Here is a 20,166-nt window from a genome sequence, read left to right on the forward strand (position 1 = left end):
GAGTTCCTGGCCACAAACATCCAAGGCACCTCTTCCGTCAGGAAAGAAAGAGAAAATTGCAGTGACCCCGAGCTTTTCATTTTCAAAAGCTCGGTGACTCCGTCCAGTATGTATGAAAACGCTGACATCTCAATGACAAGCCATCCTGCAATGTAGACTCCAGGTTTCCTAAGGTGGGGGGTTGGGGGGGAGATGGCTTTCATCTGGTGGAAGGGGAAGGGGGAACCCCAGCCCTCCATATGAAACAAAGAACTTCTGGGAAATACCTGGATTCATCACTTCTGCAGGACCCTCCCCCCACCTCCCTGAGGGGCAGCACATGCTCTGGCCAACAGGATGGCCGAAAGGCTGGCATCTGCCCTTGGGGATGGTACATGGGTGATGTGACAAAAGACAGAGAGCCCCAGGCCTCCTGACTCCCAGGATTCCTTCTTCCAACTGCCCCCTGAGCCAAGGCGTCACTGGAATTCCTCAAGGTGCCAGCTGGACTTAATGGGGTCCTTCCCAAAGCTTCCCATGGTCCTCCTTACCCCTCTCCCTGAATCCTGCCACTTATATTTCCTCGCTTGTACTAAAGTCATACTTACGGCCCAATCATTCTTCCACTCTTTTCTCCACTCTTTGGAGGTTTCCCCACTTGGTTCTACTGGCCTCTGCCGATTCACCCTTATCCTCCTTGAAGGCACCTCTTCCTGCACTGGGGCCCCCAACTTGAACTCTCACTCACAGTGAACAAGTGGGGGTCACCGCAGTTCAACATACATATTGAGAATTGCTCTTACTCGGGCATCAAGTTGAGAGTTTTCACATTTTTATCAGAGCTCTGGAAGGCTGCAACCAACCATGCTTCACTGACACTGTCAAATATTAGGCAGCTGTTAAAAAAGAATTAAGGTAGAAAACGAAGAGCGTGGGATGAAAGTTACCATCATCAGTAATATTCCAATCACGGGTTCTGCTGGTACGACATCATGAGAACAGCAATTCACCTCCGTGGTCTTCCTCCCCCAAACCTAACGCCCAGTCTAAGCAAGAGAAATACATCAGACAAATCCAGACGGAGGGCACGCTACAAAATAATTGGCCGGTATTCTTCCAAAGTGTCAAGGTCATGAAAGACCTAAACGGACGAAGGAACTGTCTTAGATTGGAGGAAGCTTAGGAGTCATGACAAATGAACGCAGTGTCATGTCCTGGTGGGGTCCTAGAACGCAGAAAGGTATTGGGGGGAAACTGGTGATAGCTGAATGAAAGGTAGAGTTTAGGAACAGTCACGTGCTGGGGCTGGTGTCTTGTGTCTGCCAAACATACATTAGGGGAAACTAGGTGAGGAGCATATGGGAAGTCTCCGTGCTATCTTGGCAACTTTTCTGTGACTTTAAAACTAGTCTAACATTAAAAGTTTATTTTTATACAGAACAATAGGATGTAACATGAATAATATACTGTCATTGGTTTTAAGAAATAAAAACCAATAAATATGCCTAAAACTTATGGAATAGAAGGATACCACTAAACTGTTACTATTTGTTACCTGGGGTGGCGGGGAGGGGATGAGGGGTGAGGGTTGGGGGGGTTATGAACATATTCTTTGTATTTCTATGTTATTTGAACTGCTACAATGAACAACCTACTTCCATGCTATCTGACCTGTTGCAGGGGGTAAAATATGCAATTAAAAAAAATCTAACAAAGTTTTGGGGAAAATACTTGCTTTCCTATTCTCCAAAAGCAATGGCAGGAAAACATTTACTGGAGTTTTAACAAGGAGGGCCACATTACACCCTCCCCCACTCCTGAAAGAGTTTGTCTCCCAGAAACATGGTGGTATTTCCACTGGCCCCATTAGGCAATTAAACTGGATGCCAACTAGGAGACCAATTATTACCCTGACGTCTGGCAGCTTGTAAATAATAGCCCTTGATTGCATCCCACAGAGAATTTTATACATTAAGGGAAATTGGAGGGAAACTGTCCACTTCATACTTTACGCTAAACCTGAAGAGGGGGAATATGTTTTGACTCATGGCATAGAGGGGCTCTGGTGGGGGGTGGGCCATGTAGGATGGAGTGGGGCATGCAAAGAGGGACTTTTTGAGGAGGTGGAGAAAACTGATGGTTAAGAAACTACCTAGGACTCCTGAGAGGAGAGAATGAGCAAACGGCGGAGATTCTGAGGAGGGAAGGGAGGCAAAGATCCCAGGAGGAGAATCAGCTGAGAAAGTGTCATAACTAATAGAAAGCTTACGAAGGTGGCCGGATATAAGACAAATACGCAAGTACCAGGAACTCTCCTTCATAACAGGCTCAGTCAGTTACACGATGTCAGGGACAAAACGATCCATCCGTGTCAACAACATAAATTAGAAAATACACTGAGCCATAAAGTTACAAGAAACGCCCAAGACCTATGTGACGACAATGACAAAGCCTTATTGGAAACCATGAGCAAACCCGACAAAATGGAAGGCGTTATCTCGTTCTCTGGGTAAGAAACACTGTAAAGAGTTGATTTCACCCCCACTTTAATCCAGAACTCCCATGCAATTCCAAGCAAACTCCCAAGAGGGCGTCTAATATGACTTGAAAAGCTGATGCTAAAATTCATCTAAAATGAAAAGCCATGGAATTGTGTAAAAGGGCAGCAATGAGATGTTAAAACATGCTACAAAGCTGTAATCACTAGAGAGGTGTGGTCTCAGTACATGGAGGTACATGGTTGATCCCTTGCCAGCCCAAGCGTCTATGCTCCCCTCCCCACTCCCAGAGGGCCCCTGAACAGTCAGGGCTTGTGTGGAATTGACCTCACCCCTTCCTCTAGGGTGGGGTCTAATGGCCATAAACCAGTCAGCGTGCCCCAGTGTCCTACTTCCAGGCTGGGTTCAAATCAGGTCATAGGACAATGAGACTCAATTCCAAATGTTCGTTTATGTAGACTTCCTCTTTTCCTGTTGGATGTGACCAAGGAAGCATGCAGCCTTGGGAGGTCCTGACGACAGACCAAGATGATGCCCATACTAAGAAGGCAGAGCTGGTAAACGCAGAGAGAGAAAGTAGCGCCATAGGATGTCACCTGGGCTGCTGGATCCTGCCTTGTCTGAAGCCAGTGGCCCTGGGCTTCTCAGTTACAAGTCAGTAAATTTGTTGTACTGTTTTAGTCCGTTTAAATTGAGCTTTCAGTTGCTCACAACTAGAAGTATCCTCCCAGATGACTTCAATACAGATTAGACACATGGATCTGTGTGTGTGTGTGTGTGTGTGTGTGTGTGTGTGTGTGTGTGTGCGCGCGCGCGCGCATGCACTTCACATTCTGCTGGGTGGGTGTTTCTGCAAGAGTTATCTTAAACCACCTGCATCGGCCTCACTTTGGGGACTTCTGAAATGCAGGCTACAGGCCAGAAGAACAGAATGGGACTCTACAATGTAACAAGCCCCCCAGGTACTTCTTAGGTAGGGGGACATTTGAGAACTAACAGATTTGAGTGCTGTTTCAAACTGTGGGTCACCAACCATTAGTAGGTTATAAAATCCATTTAGAAGGTCTGAGTGAGCATTTTATTTTTTAGGTGAAAGAATGGGTTGGGGCAGGATGGAATGGAACAAGACAGAATAAAGATGTCAGAGTGTGTCACAGCAGAAAAGGTATAAGTTTTATTTTATGAAACGTGTTTTTCAGTGATACATATGCAAAGCTGAGATTCAGCTGGGATCTGGCATTACAACACTACCTGGTGTGAAAACGTCAAAATGCATTTCTGCTTGGTAGGCAGCGGAGGCCTACCCACATGCCCTCCTGCTGCCTTGGGACACCCATTCCCCCCACACCTCACTCAGGTTCAGTAAGGAAAGGGTTGATTTCTGGCACAGCACGGGGCTTCCAAGACCAGGCTCAGGGTCAAGATCAAATTCTGATCCGTCAGCTGCCTGGCCTTACCAGGTGTTACATATTTTGACTTGCACCTCTGAGTGCAAGTGTAATGGATGGGAACATTAAAAATGGGCTGAGGTGATTTATGAAGGTTGAAAAGCACTGTTTAGGTCTCACGGTTCTCAGTGGGCATTGGGGTGGGAGGGTGGGGTGGGTGCGCGGGGGGCATCTGGGTACACTTGGAAGAGCAGGTGGTGGGGACACAAGATAGAACGGACGACAATGACTTCTGGCTAATGTCTGGGGATGACCCAGAGAAGGGAAGGCTTGGGAGGAAACGAAAAGAAGGAAAAGAAAAATGGCTGCCCTCATCCACTACGTCAGCATGATCAAAATCGAGGACTGACGAAAAAGTCAACGACATCAGTTCTCCAAGCGATCAATCATAACAAAACCCTGTGTTTCAACACAAGACGCAGCAAGAGCCATCAATTCACAAATCCAAAGTGGCCAATATCATTCAAACCTTAGACTCTAGAAAAAATCCGCCTCCTGAAATAAAATCCATTTTCCTAGTCTACTGGCCCATGCTCAACTCCCAGCAGCCCAGGTAGGCAGGAGATAAGGCTCAACTCTTTTTTTTTTTTTTGAAGCTGTGTATAGTCAATGTCCACGACATAATGAATGTGGAGATAAACCCGTGAAACCATGGTCACAATCTACGCGATAAACATACCCATGACCTCCAAACATTTCCCCCGCCTTTATTCATTCTTATTTGCGTGTGTGATAAAAACACCTAACATAAGCTCTACCCTCTTAGCACATTTTTAAGCACATAACGCAGTGCTGTTAGCTGCAGGCACTGTGGTGTATAGGAGATCTCCAGAATTTACTAACCTTGCATAATCCAGCTTGGTACCCTTTCACTAATTCCTTCCTGTTTCCCCTCCCTGCAGCCCCTGGCAACCACCATCCCGCTCTCTGCTTCTGAGTTTGACTCTTTTCCATTCATATCAGTGGTATCATGCAGTCTTTGTCCTGTTATGGCTTCTTTCACGTTAGCATCGTGTCCTCCAGGTCCAGCCAGGTTGTCGAATATCGCATAATATCCTTCTTTTGTGAGGCTGAATAATATTCCATTGCCTGTATCACGTTTTCTTTATTCGTTCTTCTGCAGAAGGACATTTCGGTGGCTTCCCTGTCTTGGATATTGTGAATAATGCTGCAATGAACACAGGAGTGTAGGTCTCTCTTGAGACCCTGATTTTAATGCGTTCAGGTATATGAGTATATCCAGAAGCGGGATTGCTGGCTCATACAGTATTCTACTTTTAATTTTTTGAGGAACCTCCATACCGTTTTCTGTCGTGGCCGCATCAATTTACATTCCCACCAGCAGTGCACAAGGGTTCGATTTTCTCCACATCTTACCTACATTTGTTTTTTTAATAATAGACATCCTAACAGATGTGAGGTGGTATCTCATTGTGGTTTTGATTTGCATCTCTCTGATGATCAGTGACATTGAACATCTTTCCATGGACCTGTGGGCCATTTCCTTGTCTTCTTTGGAAAAATGTCTGTTCCAGTCTTTTGCCCATTTGTAAATCAGGTTATTTGTGTTGTTTATTTTTTTGGGTTTTTTTTGCTGTTGGGTTGTAGGAATGCCTTGTATATTTTGGATATTAACCCTTCGTCAGATAGACAGTTTGCAAATATTTTCTTCCACTCTGTAGGCTGTCTTTTCCTTCTGTGGATTGTTTTCTTTGTTGCCAGGACCCACCTGCTGCCGGCACTTTAAGGCACACTCCCCAAGAAGGCAGGCAGAAAGACGCTTACAGCAGAGCTCAGCTTACTCCGGTAAATTCCCCAACCCAGTCTAAATTCAGCTAGATTCTTCTGTCCCCCAGCCTTACTGCTAGGGACCTCCCCCCACAGACGCACTGAGAGCCATTACCTTTGGGGAGAGGACCAGGGTGGGGGAGGGGCGGGATTGCCAGGCACAGTACAGAAGGCCCAGTTAAAGCTGAATTTCAGATCAACAGATAACTTTTAGTATAAGTATGTCCGATGCAATATGTGGGATATACTTATGCTTTTAAAAAAAAAAGGCATTTGTTTTTCATCTGACGTTCAAATTTACCTGGGCGTCCTGTATCTTAATTTGCTAAATCTGGAAGCCCTGTGAAGGAGGGCCTGTGGGGTAAAGGAGCGGAGCTCATTTTCCATGTCATGCTTTTCCTCACTGTTTGAATTTTCAAGTGTTATAAAATTTAGGGCTTTTTAATGTGCGCAGGAATTATATGAAACATAGACCATTTTTGTGGATTTGTTTTCTTCTTAACTCCCTTACATGTTATATCCATTTTTTTTAAAGATTAAAAAAATTCAGCTCAATGTGAGTCGAAAAGGGCAATACGGAAACACGTTTCCGACTGACGGATGTTGGGAAGAAAGGGTGAACATCAACTCAAGGACGAGACCTGAAAATTGAGGGCTTGATGAACAAAATCAATGGAAAGAAATCGAAAATACCAGTAACGGAAGCTGAGCGAAACCATAGCAAAAGCGAGAGGTGGAAACTGACCTGGCAGCAGATGTCATGTGGCCCGCAGGGTGGAATCCTGCTTTTTATTTTAACCAGCCCTTGGTCTTTCCCAGTATTTTTTTTAACGTGACTCTTACACGATAAACTAAATATTTCTCATTCCTATCATTCTGGCTTTAACGCTTATTGCGCAATTAATCTGTGAAAGGCAGACTAATTTACACTTTGCTCTAATGACTGTAATTCATACGTGGATGAACTTAACATTTTTGCCCCTGGCTGAAAAGAAAGATTTTTCTGTCCTTCTTGATGGGAGACTCTCCTGTGCAGGTGGGACAGCTGTCCTGCGGACGGGGACCTGCCAGCCCCTATTTGGCCCCTGGAGGCAACTGGGAAGATCTGGTCCACATTTGCCATTAAATAATTCTGGAAGCATCATTGACCTTTCTCAAACCTCCCTTGGAAAAATTTCCTCGTGAAAACCAAAAGAAAAGTCATTTTATAAACTGTGAAACGTGGTACTCATCACACTGCTCGGGAGGAGGCCAGGAATTCTGGAAAGTTCTGTCTTCCCCTGGCAGGTTTGTTTGCTCTGCACACTGGCCCCTGCGCTGGGGAATTCACAGCCGCACAAAAGGATCTTTATCGGTGTGAAGAGGGATGTGCAGGAGACCCTGGGTCACAGGTGACGGGCAATGGCGCCAGTGGCCAAAGCAGCACGAGGTGCCCGTCCCACACATGTCACTGAGGGGATGAAAGCGCAGGACAACGTGCGTCCCTGGGAGCCCCGGGGTTGGGTGGCCTCAGCCTGGAGGCGCCCAGGTGAGGTCTGCATTTATCTGGGCCCAACTTGTGTGCGGCTGTGAGGATGAGGGGCTGGGTATAACCCCGCTTTGTTTGCTCACATTCCTTCCATCTCTGGTTTTCCTTTCTGGTTCAAAAAACCCTTCTGTTATTTCCTAGAACTTGGAGCTACTCTCCTGCCCGGAGACCCGCAGGGGCCCAGGGTTGGGCCCCAGCAGAAAAGGGTTGGGGAGCATTCTTGGGGTGCAGACAGCCCTGGGCTCACCTGCCACACCTTCTGTAGCCCAGCTCACCTCTTGGAGGGGACCTTATTTCTAACACCAGGCAGACTGTTAGCAAGCGATGGGCCTTTGAAAAAGAACAGACGATGATTTCTGGGTTGACATTCAAAACATAGAGGGCGAGATTGCCCACACTTCAATAAATAATTTTAATTGAATTAATTGATTTAATTAATAGAGCTGTGCTGTTCATGATGGTAGCCTCTGGCCACACGTGATTAAAACCAAATTAATTCATTTGATTTGATAAGCCTCTTTTTTCCTCCTCTGTAACCTGGGTATAATAACCTGGGTATTCCAGCTGCAAAGACACCCACGTCCTAACCCCTGGAAACCTGTGAATGTGTTATGTTGCATGGCAAAGAGGATTTAAGGTGACATGTGGAATTACGGCTGCTAAGCAGCTGACCTTGAGATAAGATTATTTTGGATTATTCAGGTGGACCCAATGGAATCACAAAGTCCTTAAAAGAGGAGAAGAGGGCCGGCCGAGTGGCGCGATGGTTAAGAACTCGCTTGGGATGCCAGAGGGCCCCGGTTCGGATCCCACATATGAGGGCCAGTGACACTGCCCTCTACAGCTAAGATGCTGAACAACAGCTCAACCTGGAGCTGGGCTGCCATGAGTCGCCGGCGACGGCGTGGGCTGCAGCCCCTGCTGCAGTGGGTTGCCATGGGCTACCGTATGTAGCCAGCAGCCAGCGGGAGCGGCCAGCAGCCGCAGTGAGCGGCCGTCCAGAAGCCGGCGACTGATCTGCCTCGCCAGAGAAGAGCGCAATGATGGTGCCAACTTGGGCCAGTGAAGCAACGTCCTCCACAACTAGATTGAAGAACAAAACGACAGCAACTTGTTTGTTCCCCTTCCCCCAATTCCCCAGCACTGTTCCCATCCCCCCAATTCCCCAATAAAAAATCTTTAAAAAAAAAAAAAAAGAGGAGAAGAGATGGTGGAAGGGATGCAGCTGAGAAAGACTGGGATGGCCACTGCTGACTTTGGAGATGCAGGAAGGGGCCGCCAGCCAAGGAGTGGGAGTGGCCTCGAGAAACTGGAAAAGACGAGACACAGATTCTCGCCTGGAGCCCCCAGATGGAGCCCAGCCCTGCTGGCATCTCGACTGCAGCCCCGGGGAGACCCGTTTCAGACCCTGGGTCTCCAGAACCGCAAGATAATAAATGTGTGTTGTGTTCAGCCACCGAGTTTGTGGCAATTTGTTACAGTAGAAGCAGGAAACAGACACAAAGCACGGACTTGCTGATTCCGTGAAAAGTGTGTCGGTCCGGCCCCGATGAACCCCCAGCAGCGTGGGCCTTGGATCTGAGTGGCCAGTGTCATGGTTAGTCAAAGGGAGGAGAGGGGGGGACCTGAAAGACCTCTTATTTAAAATGTCTTTTCTGCAAGAAAGGGGTCTGCGTTCCATTATGTTTTCAGAGCCCTACTTATATGCTTCAACTCAGTTCTCTAAAGGGCGCAGATCAAATTCGACTCTTCAGTGCCCACCCCTTAGAAGACTGTGTGGCTAAAATGAAAATAAACCGACAGCGGATGTATATTTTTCCTTGCAGCGAAGTGTCTCTTTCCATAGCCAAACCACTCTCTGTTTCGGAGGAACCCTCCAAGGAAACGGGGCCATTTTCGGGTATCTTGGAGGCCGCATATCCTAAAGGATGGCAAAGGGGCGGGGTTGTCGCCAGCCCCCGGGACCCTGGTCAGACCCTGGGGAGGAGGGGGGGCAAACCCGCCGTGACTGTGGGTTCCGTGACCGCCTCTCCAGCTTGCTGACACTCCCACCTGGTGGGGTCATCCCGGTTCCTGCTTCTCACCCCAAAGCAGGGCCCGTCAAAGATGCTGGTGCAAACTGTTCTAGTGAAGGAAGAATAATCCCACAGGCTTCTGGGGGTGAGGCTCATTTCTAATGTCAGGCTGGAAAAGGAGATTTAGGTCCGCAGTCCTTTGTCTGCAAATCCAAAATCCAACAAGGTCTGAACACCGAAGGTTTTCTCATAACCTGCTTGGCTGACTGGCCGTGAGGTGACTCTGCCTTGACCCAGCTTAGTCTGAATACTCTTACAACGTGCGGCAGAAAACAGTGTGCGATTGCAGAGTTCTTCCCCAAAGTGTGCGGACAGGTGTTCCGTACTGTACAGTCCAGGTAACGGATTAGTTTTCAAAATTTCCCCCCAAATCCTGGCTCCCTAAACACACTTGGTGCAAATGTGTACTGTATTAGATTTGTGTTTCTCATAGCATCTTCCTTTTCTTTCTCTTTGATCTCCTAAGAACCTGAAATTTTAAAAAAATGTCTTTTTTTTCCTTCGATAATATTTTCAGTTTAAAATAATGTGTAAATGCCAAAATTGGTGAAAGTTACAACGGGCTGTCTGGGGCAACTGCTGTTTTATCCACGGCACTGACTCCTTTCTAATGAACTGCTTACGCTCTCACCATCTCCCAGTGACCTCGCTGGGGTGGGGGTGGGGGGCTCTCTACTCACTGTCATCTGTGCTGACACCAAGCGAAACAACACTACAGCCCTTGGCACATTTACTCCCCCCATCCCAGGTTTCCTAGAAACCAAAGGTGAAGACACTGCGTGTCTCTGAACGTCAGATAGCAGGCTCAATTCCAACATCTGTTAAATCCATTGACCCTCTAAGCCAGCTGCCAAGGTCTCACTGCCAACATTTAGCTCCATTTAGCTTTGTTTTGTCAGTCACTTGATGGCCTAAAATGTAACAGACGGGAGCCCTCTGGCTCCTCACAGCTCCATCCGTCTCTGCCGGACACCCTCGAATCTTCTAGTAAACAGCCCAAGGTCCAGCTGTGTGAGAACCCAGTGCTGGCCACGAGAAGTTGAATTTATGCTAAAAGAATCTCATTTCTTTGGAACGTTCTGTGGGGGGTCTTCCAGCGTCTGTAAAATATAACCCACTGGGCTGCATTCATCTGGGCAGAATGCAAGGGAAAGACGACTTAACCAGATTATTGGGGGAATAGACTGGACATCCATGGAGTCCAGGCTTCATTCATGATTTTACCCCAATCGCTTTCATTGTGTAGCTGTTCAACCACCACCGCTCTCCCCGGGGGCCGCGTGTCTTCATCCCTGCCCCGTCTACTCAGCAGGATGAAATGCTTTTACCGGGAGAGAAGCTGTCTTTGCGCTCCCCGAGAAACAGACCCCGGGTCAGGATCTGGGGGTAGGCACACTGTTTGGAAGGTGCAGGACGTAGCACTAGGGGATGGGAAGTGAGGCAGGAAAGGGGGGAAGCCAGTGAAGGGTCTGCCATGGCATGCCAGCTACCCTGTGGGCAATGGAGCTCAACCCCATGAGGAAATTTCCAGGCAACGGCGCCCCAGCATTACCCCACCCGGAACGGACGGCTCTTCCTTAAAGTAGCATTCCAATCAAAGAATGTAATATTTACATAAAAAAATAAAAATAGAAATACACTAAAATAATAGATGCATAAATTCCAAATGAGTAAATAAAGGAAATAGAAAACCACTGTTAGGCAAACACCACACGAGTTAATTGCTGCAGGCAAGTCCCAAAGTGTGAGGAGAAATGGGATATTTGCAAGGTCTCAGAGTGTCTCCCCTAAGGGAGTTATTAATTGCAAAGGGGAAAATGGTGCTATTACAAAGGAGAAAGCTGGCAGGCGCACAACTTGAACCAAGGGCTCAAGGTTAATGTCACCAGTCGTAAGGCTTGTTGACAGCACGAGCCCCCTGCTAAGATGCCATCATTCTTGCCAAAAACACATATGCTCATTTTAAACATGGGGAAACCAGACAACCCAAAATGAGGGCCATTCTCAGAAATCACTGACCAGCACTCTTCAAAAACGTCAAGGTCATGACAGACAAGGAAAAACTGAGAAAACTGTCACAGATCGGAGGAGATCAGAGACCCGACAATGAACGGCCATATGGGGTCCTGGATGGATCCTGGAACAGAAAAAGGCCTTCAGTAGAAAAACGCGTGAAATTCAAATTCTTGTTTAACAGGGTCACATCAACGTCAATTTCTGCATCTTAATCGTTGTACTGTGGCTGTGTAAGGTTTCAACATCAGGGAGGCTGGGTGAAGGGAATATGGAAACCCTCTGTGCTATTTTGCAACTTTTCTGTACGTTTAAAATTATTCCAAAATAAAATTTTTTTGAAAAAAAAGATTAGGCCACCTGAGGAGCTGGGGAACTGGAAACTGACACATCAAGCGCCCAGAATCACGGGTTGGGGGCTTCTGGGGCGGGTGGTAATTCACCAGCACTTCCAGCCTGCTGGGTGGGCAAAATGACCTCCCGGATCAGGGGACACATCTATAGATGCTTACTCTGAGGAGAAACATTTTAGGGGCTTCGAGATCTGAGTCCATCACGTCCCTGATGGCACAGCCTTCCCGAACACATGTCCACGTAACCCAAGTAGACGCAACCATTCAACAACGACACCTCCCCTTGCTGAAGGGTACCTGGTGACACATTCTTTGTCAACTTTGAATGTCTGCATCAGGGGCAGAGAATGGAGTCTTCCGGGTACTTTAGAACAAAACTCAAATGTAAAGTTCACTAGATAATGACCAGTGAGTTGAAAACAAAAACAAACAAAGGATACTGCCATGTATCAGTAATTCCACGTCAGCATGTAAGTTCGACCTAAATTTAAATGTAATGCTCTGTGAGGAGCAATGGGTCTTTCTTTCCACTGTAAACCTAGAAACGTATCACTCACTTCATTCGAGAATCCACAGACAGTGCCGTCAACCCACCTCATACAGCACCTACAGGCTCCCAGTTTCCAAAGTTATAGTCTTTTCTTAGGAAAAGTCACCTCTTTTGTGGATCTGATGGTACATTTATTTTGGAAAAGAGGGGGAATTCCTTATACACACTCCCAACCTCTGTTTTAAATTATTGCTTCAGGCCTTCCTGCCAAACCTGTCATGTATAAAGGGACTCATGGCTAAGTGTGTAAATAATTTTTAAAATTCCACTGGTAGTGATTTGGAAATACGAGGGGTTTTCTTTCTTTTCTTTTTTTTCCCCCTGCTAGAGTTACTAAAGAATTTAACATTGTTTTAATTTGGAACACAAGTCGAGTCTATTAAAACCTCTTGTGCCCTGTATATAAAGCTTGAACTTTATATCATCACAAAGCTTTAGAGTATTAAGTAATTGATTTAATTAAACAAGAAATTTCTTTTACCTTGGGCTCCACCCTGTGCACCTAGAAAAAAACAAGGCCATCACTCATGCAGATGTGCTGATGAACAAAGGACTGGGGTGTGCCCCCCAGGTTAGGCACATTTGAGAGTCCTTAATCTCCTTATTTTTATCATAATAGGGTTGCTGATCAAGCAGACATCTGTGCATTGGCTGCCCAGCATCTGTTCATTTTCTTCTGGAAAGGCATCATTTCCCTCTGGGGACCCACTCCCTGCCTAACTCTCAGACAATAGGTTCAGATGGGGCTCCATGCAGCCAGCAGGGAGCCAGGGACTCAGAGCTACAGTGATTGGTTCAGGGGTGGTCATGTGCCTCAATAGGAGCCAATGAGAAGCCACGATGTTGATGAAAACGCTGGGACCAAGGTGCTTGCTCTCCTTAAAGCACTAGAGCTGGGGCTGCTATCTTGTGACCAACAGGGATGAGAGTGTCACTGGCAATGCCCACCGAGAAGAGCCCAAGATGGACTCAATCCAGAGAAAAATGAGAGTCCAAAACCACATTTGATAACATTGTTTAGACGCCTACATCCAACTACGCCCAAAGCTGGCAACTGCAGTCAAATAAGACAATGACTTAGTTTTTGTACTTCACCCTTCTGTCACTTGCAACCAAAACAGACATAAGCCGATTTGTCTGGAAAATTAATAATGCAGCACCATAGTAAGTTTAAAAGTTACCTCTGAGATGCTACCATGTCAGCTTCTCTCTTCAACTGTAGATGCAGCATGAAAGCCGGTGAGGGTTCTCTCAGGGCTGAAGGTCAAGAGCCCTGGGGTCTGGCGCAGGAGTGACATTGGACAGTCACTGCCTCTCTCTGGAACTCAGCTCCCTCCTAAATGACAAAGAGGATAAGATGGTCTTTAAAGTCCCACCTCCAGAAATGGTCTGATCTGTGATTTTAGTGACTGTGAAGAAAGATCATAAACCTCATGATGCCTACACACACACAGACAAACACACACACACATACACACACACAAACACACACCACACATACATGTACACACAAACACATAATACACATGAATACACACAAACGTGTGCACACACATGCCCATGCACATATGTATACACACAGACACACATACGAAGTGTGATCAAAAGAATGATTGGTGAATGTTTAAATTAAAAAATTTATTACAGTAAAAGACACATTGCCATTAATCCCCCTCAAAATCCTCCCCCTGGCTTTGAACACACTTATCCCAGCGTTCTTGCCACTTTCTGGAAGTCCTCTTTCGTGAGTGTCTTTACTTTATCCTCCATCATGACAACGCTCTGTGTCACACATTGCTTCTGGTATATGGCAATTTCTGTCAAATAAAAACATTACGGTGTGTCCTCATCTACCTTATTCACTGGATCTGACACCATGCAATGTCTGGCTCTTCCCCAAAGTCAAAATGACCATGAAAGGTAAATGCTTTGAATTGATTCAGGACATCGAGGCAGCCACGACTGTGCAACTAAAGACACTCACAAAAAAGGACTTCCAGAACTGCTTCAGAAAGTGGCAAGAAGGATGGGATAAGTGTGTTCAAAGCGAGGGGGAGTATTTTCAGGGGGACTAATGGCAATGTGTCTTTTACTGTAATAATTTTTTTAACTTAAACACTGACCATATTTTTTTAATCACACCTCGTACACACACACAAACACACACAATCTCTTCACCAATACACCCCTTTATCCCACAGGCTACCTGAGCCTTCCCTTGTAGGTTTCACCTCTTACTGGAGCCTAAGAACCAGGTGGCCCACTGGACCCCACAACTGAGCAGGGAAAGTGGACATAAAACCTGAGGCACCACTTGCTCATTGATCACCCACAAAATCCCCAAGCCCCATTTTAGGATATCCAGGGGGGAAAACAGCGAACGTGGAAACCCAGTGCTCCATACTGAATTCCTGGTTACTGCTGTGGAAAGTGAAAGAAAGGCTGAACCTCAAGAAAAAGAGTTCTCAGCAGATTACCTGATCAAGAGTAGGTAAATGCCGTGCTCACCTCCTCTCAGGACCACATCAGTTACACTAAACCACAGAACCACCATTACTGAGAACCGCCTGAAGTCTAGCTGAACGAAGCCCTACAACCCTACACCTACAGGCATACAGAAGAAGCCACCTTGAGCTGGCAGGAGGGGCAGAGACGTGGAACAGGCTGGTCCCACGCTTGTGTGTGACCATTGAAAATTGGGAGGGATATCTCAGCGGCAGAGGTTCCCCTCACCCCAAGAAGCGAGGGGTCCCAGCCTCTTCCCAGCACAGGGGTCCAGTGCCAGGGAGAGTAGTGCCCCCATAACTTCTGGCTGTGAAACCCAGCAGAGATTGTGGCTGAGAGAGACAGAGGGCTGCTGGAGTCCCAGGTGTTCCTCCTAGAGGGCCCGCACATGACTTACTCTCTGATGGACTCACTCACTCTGAGCTCCAGTGCTGGGGCAGCCGCTCGAAAGGCGCCAGGGACATACGGGGAGGAACTGAATTGTCTAGCTTCAGGGTAAAGGCTGGAGGGCAGCTTTCTCCCAGACAAGATGTGGGCAGAAGCCATTGTTTTTTTGTTGAGCCCTCCCCCTTCCCAGCATGCAGATGCAGGTGGCCCTGCACATATGCGTCTTCATCACCTGGCTAATGCCGTTCAGTTCATTCGTCATGCCCTGGTGTTTCTGAGACCACACCCCACCCAACTTTTGGACACACCCAAGCCGCTTCCAGCGGCTTTTCTGTATAAACGGTCTGCCTTGGCTCAAGCCGCAGACTTCCCTAAAATCTCTCAAAGGTTCACCAAACCCAAGCAAGCAGCACATGGCTTCGGCGCATCCTGTACCTCCGGCTGAGCAGCCCTAAGCCTGGAACTAGCGACAGCTGGCCTTGTTTTGAGGCTTGGCCTCTCAAGGCACCTCCGAGCACCGTGTGGGTGGGCGGCCATCTCTGGATCACTCTGTGGCTCCTGCCAGGTGGCCCCGGGCAGGGCACAGACTGCAGCTGAACTTGGCCTGCAGCGGTTCTTCTCCCAGGAGGGCCCAGGGCTAGCAGGCCAGCTTCGAACTGGGCTGGAGCATTGCCCGGCCACTTCCAAGGATTTCACATCCATAGGGTGAACTGGACAGGCACCAGAGCCCTGCTAAAGCCAACGCTGCTCCACAGGGTCAGCCCCTGCACCACAGCGCCTCCACTGTCGTCACAGCCATTCCTCATAACCAATCAGCCTGAGGGCCAATCCCTCCCACCAACGTGCAAACAGCAAGCAAGGCTCGACTACAACCCATAATCCACACAGGGGACACACCTGGAGCACCCGGCTCTGGTGACCAGGGAGGCTGTTCTCCTGGGTCCCACAGGACACCTACTACATAAGGCCACTCTTCTAAGACCAGGAGGCATAGCAGCCCTACCTAATATAGAGAAACAAATGTAAGAAGGCAGCCAAAATAGGGAGACAAAGAAACATGTCCCCTCCCCACCCCCCACCACCCCCCCAAAAAAACCCAGAACAAAGCTCCAGAAAAAGAACTAAACAAAATGGAGACAAGCAGTCAACCAGGTATAGAGTTCAAACCACTGGTTATAAGGATGCTCAACAAGCTCAGGGAGAACTTCATCAAAGAGATAGGAAACATAGAAATGGAGATAGAGGGCCGGCCGAGTGGCGCGATGGTTAAGAGCTGGCTTGGGACGCCAGAGGGCCCGGGTTCGGATCCCACATATGAGGGCCAGTGACACTGCTCTCCACAGCTACGATGCTGAACAACAGCTCAACCTGGAGCTGGGCTGCTGTGGGTCGCCGGCCACGGCGTAGGCTGCAGCCCCTGTGGCAGTGGGTTGCCATGGGCTGCCGTGTGTAGCCAGCAGCCAGTGTGAGCAGCCAGCAGCCAGCGTGAGCAGCCAGCAGCCAGTGTGAGCAGCCAGTGTGAGCAGCCAGCAGCCGCCGTGAACGGCCGTCCAGAAGCCGGCGACTGATGTGCCTCGCCCGGGAAGAGCGCAATGATGGTGCCAACTTGGGCCAGTGAAGCAACGTCCTCCACAACTAGACTGAAGAACAAAAGGACAGCAACTTGTCTGTTCCCCTTCCCCCAATTCCCCAGCACTGTTCCCATCCCCCCAATTCCCCAATAAAAATCTTAAAAAAAAAAGTACAAATTGGTAGTTACAAAATAGTCAGGGGGATGTAAAGTAAAGCATAGGGAATACAATCAATAACATGGTAATAATCATGCATAGTGCCAGGTGGGTACTAGTCAGGGGGATCACTTCGTAACTTAAGTAAGTGTCTAACCACCGTGTTGTACACCTGAAATTAATATAAAATAACACTGAATGTCAACTGTGATTGAAAATTTTTAAAAGGGGGAAAAAGAAAAAAGAAAATGAGAGGCCCAAAGTTCCAGGTATAAAACAAATAAATCATGGGGATGTAATGTACAGCACAGGGAATATAGTCAATAGTATTGTGATAGCGTGATACGGTGTCTGATGGTTGTTGGATTTATGATGGTGATCACTTCTTTAGGTCTATAAATGATGAATGTGGTGTGCACCTGAAACTAATATAATATTGTATGTTTGCTACATTTTAATAAAAATCTTAAAAAAAAAAGAGTTCTCCTTCATAAGCAATAAGTCACAGCACATTATGACTACTGACAGTCAAGCCCTTCCCAGCTGCTCTCTGGTTGTCCTAACTCTGGTCCTGTTTGTACAATAGATCCAACAACTCTAGTCCTAAAAACTTCCCAGTCTTTAAATACATGTTTTGCACAGAATGATCTCAAAAGATGTCAGTAAGGGTGTTAGAAAACTCCTGCTTTAAAGATTTTTAAACTGAGGAAAGTGATAATAGAAGGATATTTTCTCAAACACACACACACACACACACACACACACAGCATGTAAAGTAAATCCTCGCTAACATCATCGGCACGTTCTTGGAAACTGCAACTTTAAGCAAAACGGTGCATAATGAAACCGATTTTACCATAGGCTTATAACATAAATAAGAGTTAAGTTCCTACGGCATATTTCTGGTCACAAAGACATCACTAAACTTCTAAGTAAAGACCCCAAACACTTCTAATACGAAACACTGAAATGAATGTGAGCTATGCATACATTTAAGAAAGACGAACCAGAACAAGGAAGATTGTCCACCTTATTCCAGCTCAGGGTCGCAGGTGTCTGGAGCCTCTCCTGGCAGCTGAGGGTCTAGGGGGGACCACCCTGGACAGGATGCCCTTCCATGGCAGAGCCACTCACACACACACACACACACACACACACACACACTCATGGGGACAGTGCAGACACGCCATTCATCTCACTGCACATCTCTGGGCAGAAACCAGAGTCCCTGGAGAACGCCCACGAAGACACGGGAAGAACACGCCAATTTCACACAGACAGTGGCCCCGACTGGGAATCGATTTTTTTTCTCATCAGCATCATATGGAAAAGATTTTGAATGAGACGACGTTATTCGAGGACATGCTATAGCTGCGTCGGGTGTTAGATACACACCAAATATCCTGCAAAGAGCCCACTGCGTGCTCAGGTGGAACCCCCAGCCTGCATATGCAGCCCCCCACACACTCCCCTTCAAGCTGCCTCTTGGCCATCCCTCAGGTCCGGGGACACACCCCTCAGGTCCCAGGCTTGAGCCATTTGGGCTGGGACTCTGGGATCCCAGGTACCAGGAGTTGTCTGGGGCCAGAGCTGGGATGAGGGCGAGGCGGGAACCCCTGCATTTGCACCCCCTGAGAGTGAGCGCCTCCTTGAACTTGCCCCCTGGGCTCTCTGGTCTCACCCGTGGGCCTCAGGGGCCACTGTCAGCTCTGGGTGGGCACCTCCCCTTGTCCCGTGGACCCCTCGCCTGGAGGCGAGGGCACTGCCAGGGCAGTGCTGGTCCCCAGGCACTGCCATCCTCCACCCCAGGGCCCTCAGGGGACATCGTTTGGAAGCCACAGCCCTAAAGGGCACGTGTCCATACCCACCCCCACAGCATCCCCCAAAGTCCCTTCCTGGGAGCCCCGTTTTGGGTTCCCTGGCAGAAGTGGCCTCCCCTACCCTCTGCTCTCCCAAACAGAGAGCTTTTTCAGAACTGGGCACTCAGGGCACAGTAGGTTCCTACTCCTTGGAAAAACAGACTCTCTGCTTCTGCTGTCTCAGGCAGCTTCAAAGGCATGGGGACAAATTGATTTTTCCAGTGCTTCATTAATAGTCCTGAGAAGCACTTTAATCTCTTCCGTCCTGTTCTATTTTCAGGATCCATTTCTCTAGGCGCCTCTGACCACTCACCCCCAAGATATTTCAGAGGCCTGGGAGGGAGCTCTCTGTGGCTTTGGGCCAACATGAGACATGACCGGAGGTTTGGGTGCGGGGGGTGACAGCTGCCTCGCACTGCTTCTGCCTCAATACAACCAACAAGGGTGCCTTGGGTTTGTCAAATTCTGTCCTTCCCAGGACCAGCTCACGCCTGTGCCCGTCAACCTCACTTATCTTCACGACACTCAAATAAGGGGACAAGGTGGTTTTAACAAGACTGGCAGCAGACCCCACATTTTATGGCCTGTGGGTCTGGGTTCTGGCCCAAGCTGACAGGACTGCATTGCTTGGGGGTCAAGGCAGAGACCCCGCTTGCCTCTGGCAGTTTTTAATGGGCTATGCTGAGAAAGGCTCACACTGAGTTAAAGAAGGCGTTTTTTTAAAAACCAAATACCAAGGTCACTTCACGGGACTTAGAACGAAATTGCCCTGTGACAGTGGAGCAGGACGATGATGACAACGGGCGGGGGAGTGACGCTCGGCTTGGGACAGGCCGTGATGAACAGACAGGCGGAGGCGAGAAGAGAGACACCCAGCGTGAAGCGTGTCCAGGCCCCAGTTTCACTATTTTGAAGGGAGCAGACAATTATTTCCACTGGAATCCAGAGAGGACTGAGATTTTCAATTTTCCTACAACGCAGGAAGGAAATTGAGACTTTTCGTTCTGGTTCATTCATTTCAGTTTAGAATCACTCTCTGGCTGGAAAACTCCAGTGGCCTTTTCGGGTTGAATTTTTATGCCTTCATTCCTGCAACTCCCCACGAGTTTAGCTCTAGCTCTTTCTTTCTTTTTTGTTTTTTTCCTTCAGGCTCCAAACTGTTGTTGCAAAATTATCCTTCTGTTTGGAATTGACGATGCCTCCACGTTCGTCTTCCACCGGATTCTTTGGCTGTGGAACCAGGGCCACAGTTTCCGGATCTTTGTTAAAACTCCTTTGTCACAATTTATGGACTTAAGGGGTATTCATTCTTACTGCGATGTCCAGGGTACCAGGCGGGGACTGTACCCACATTTGTCCCTTGGTGGGGCAGGAATCTAAAGTCACTTAAGGCAAGGGTGCCCTGTTTTAGAGGAGAACAGGAAATTCGACCGCCCTGCGATGCATTATTACATTC

The 20,166-nt window shown here is 47.9% G+C and overlaps 1 protein-coding gene across 3 annotated transcripts in view; it reads right to left on the reverse strand.

The window, feature by feature from the left end:
• The window catches only part of RFLNA (refilin A), a 197,380-nt gene that overhangs the window by 103,616 nt on the left and 73,598 nt on the right, over positions 1–20,166 (reverse strand). For all 3 annotated transcript variants that reach the window (XR_002124715.1, XR_002124714.1, XR_002124713.1), the window contains exon 4: positions 13,414–13,568. The gene's annotated coding sequence lies outside the window, so the exon portion shown is untranslated. The remainder of the gene's footprint in view (positions 1–13,413; positions 13,569–20,166) is intronic.

This window comes from Hipposideros armiger, unplaced genomic scaffold, assembly GCF_001890085.2.
Source record: "Hipposideros armiger isolate ML-2016 unplaced genomic scaffold, ASM189008v1 scaffold_128, whole genome shotgun sequence".
Lineage (NCBI taxonomy): Eukaryota > Metazoa > Chordata > Mammalia > Chiroptera > Hipposideridae > Hipposideros > Hipposideros armiger.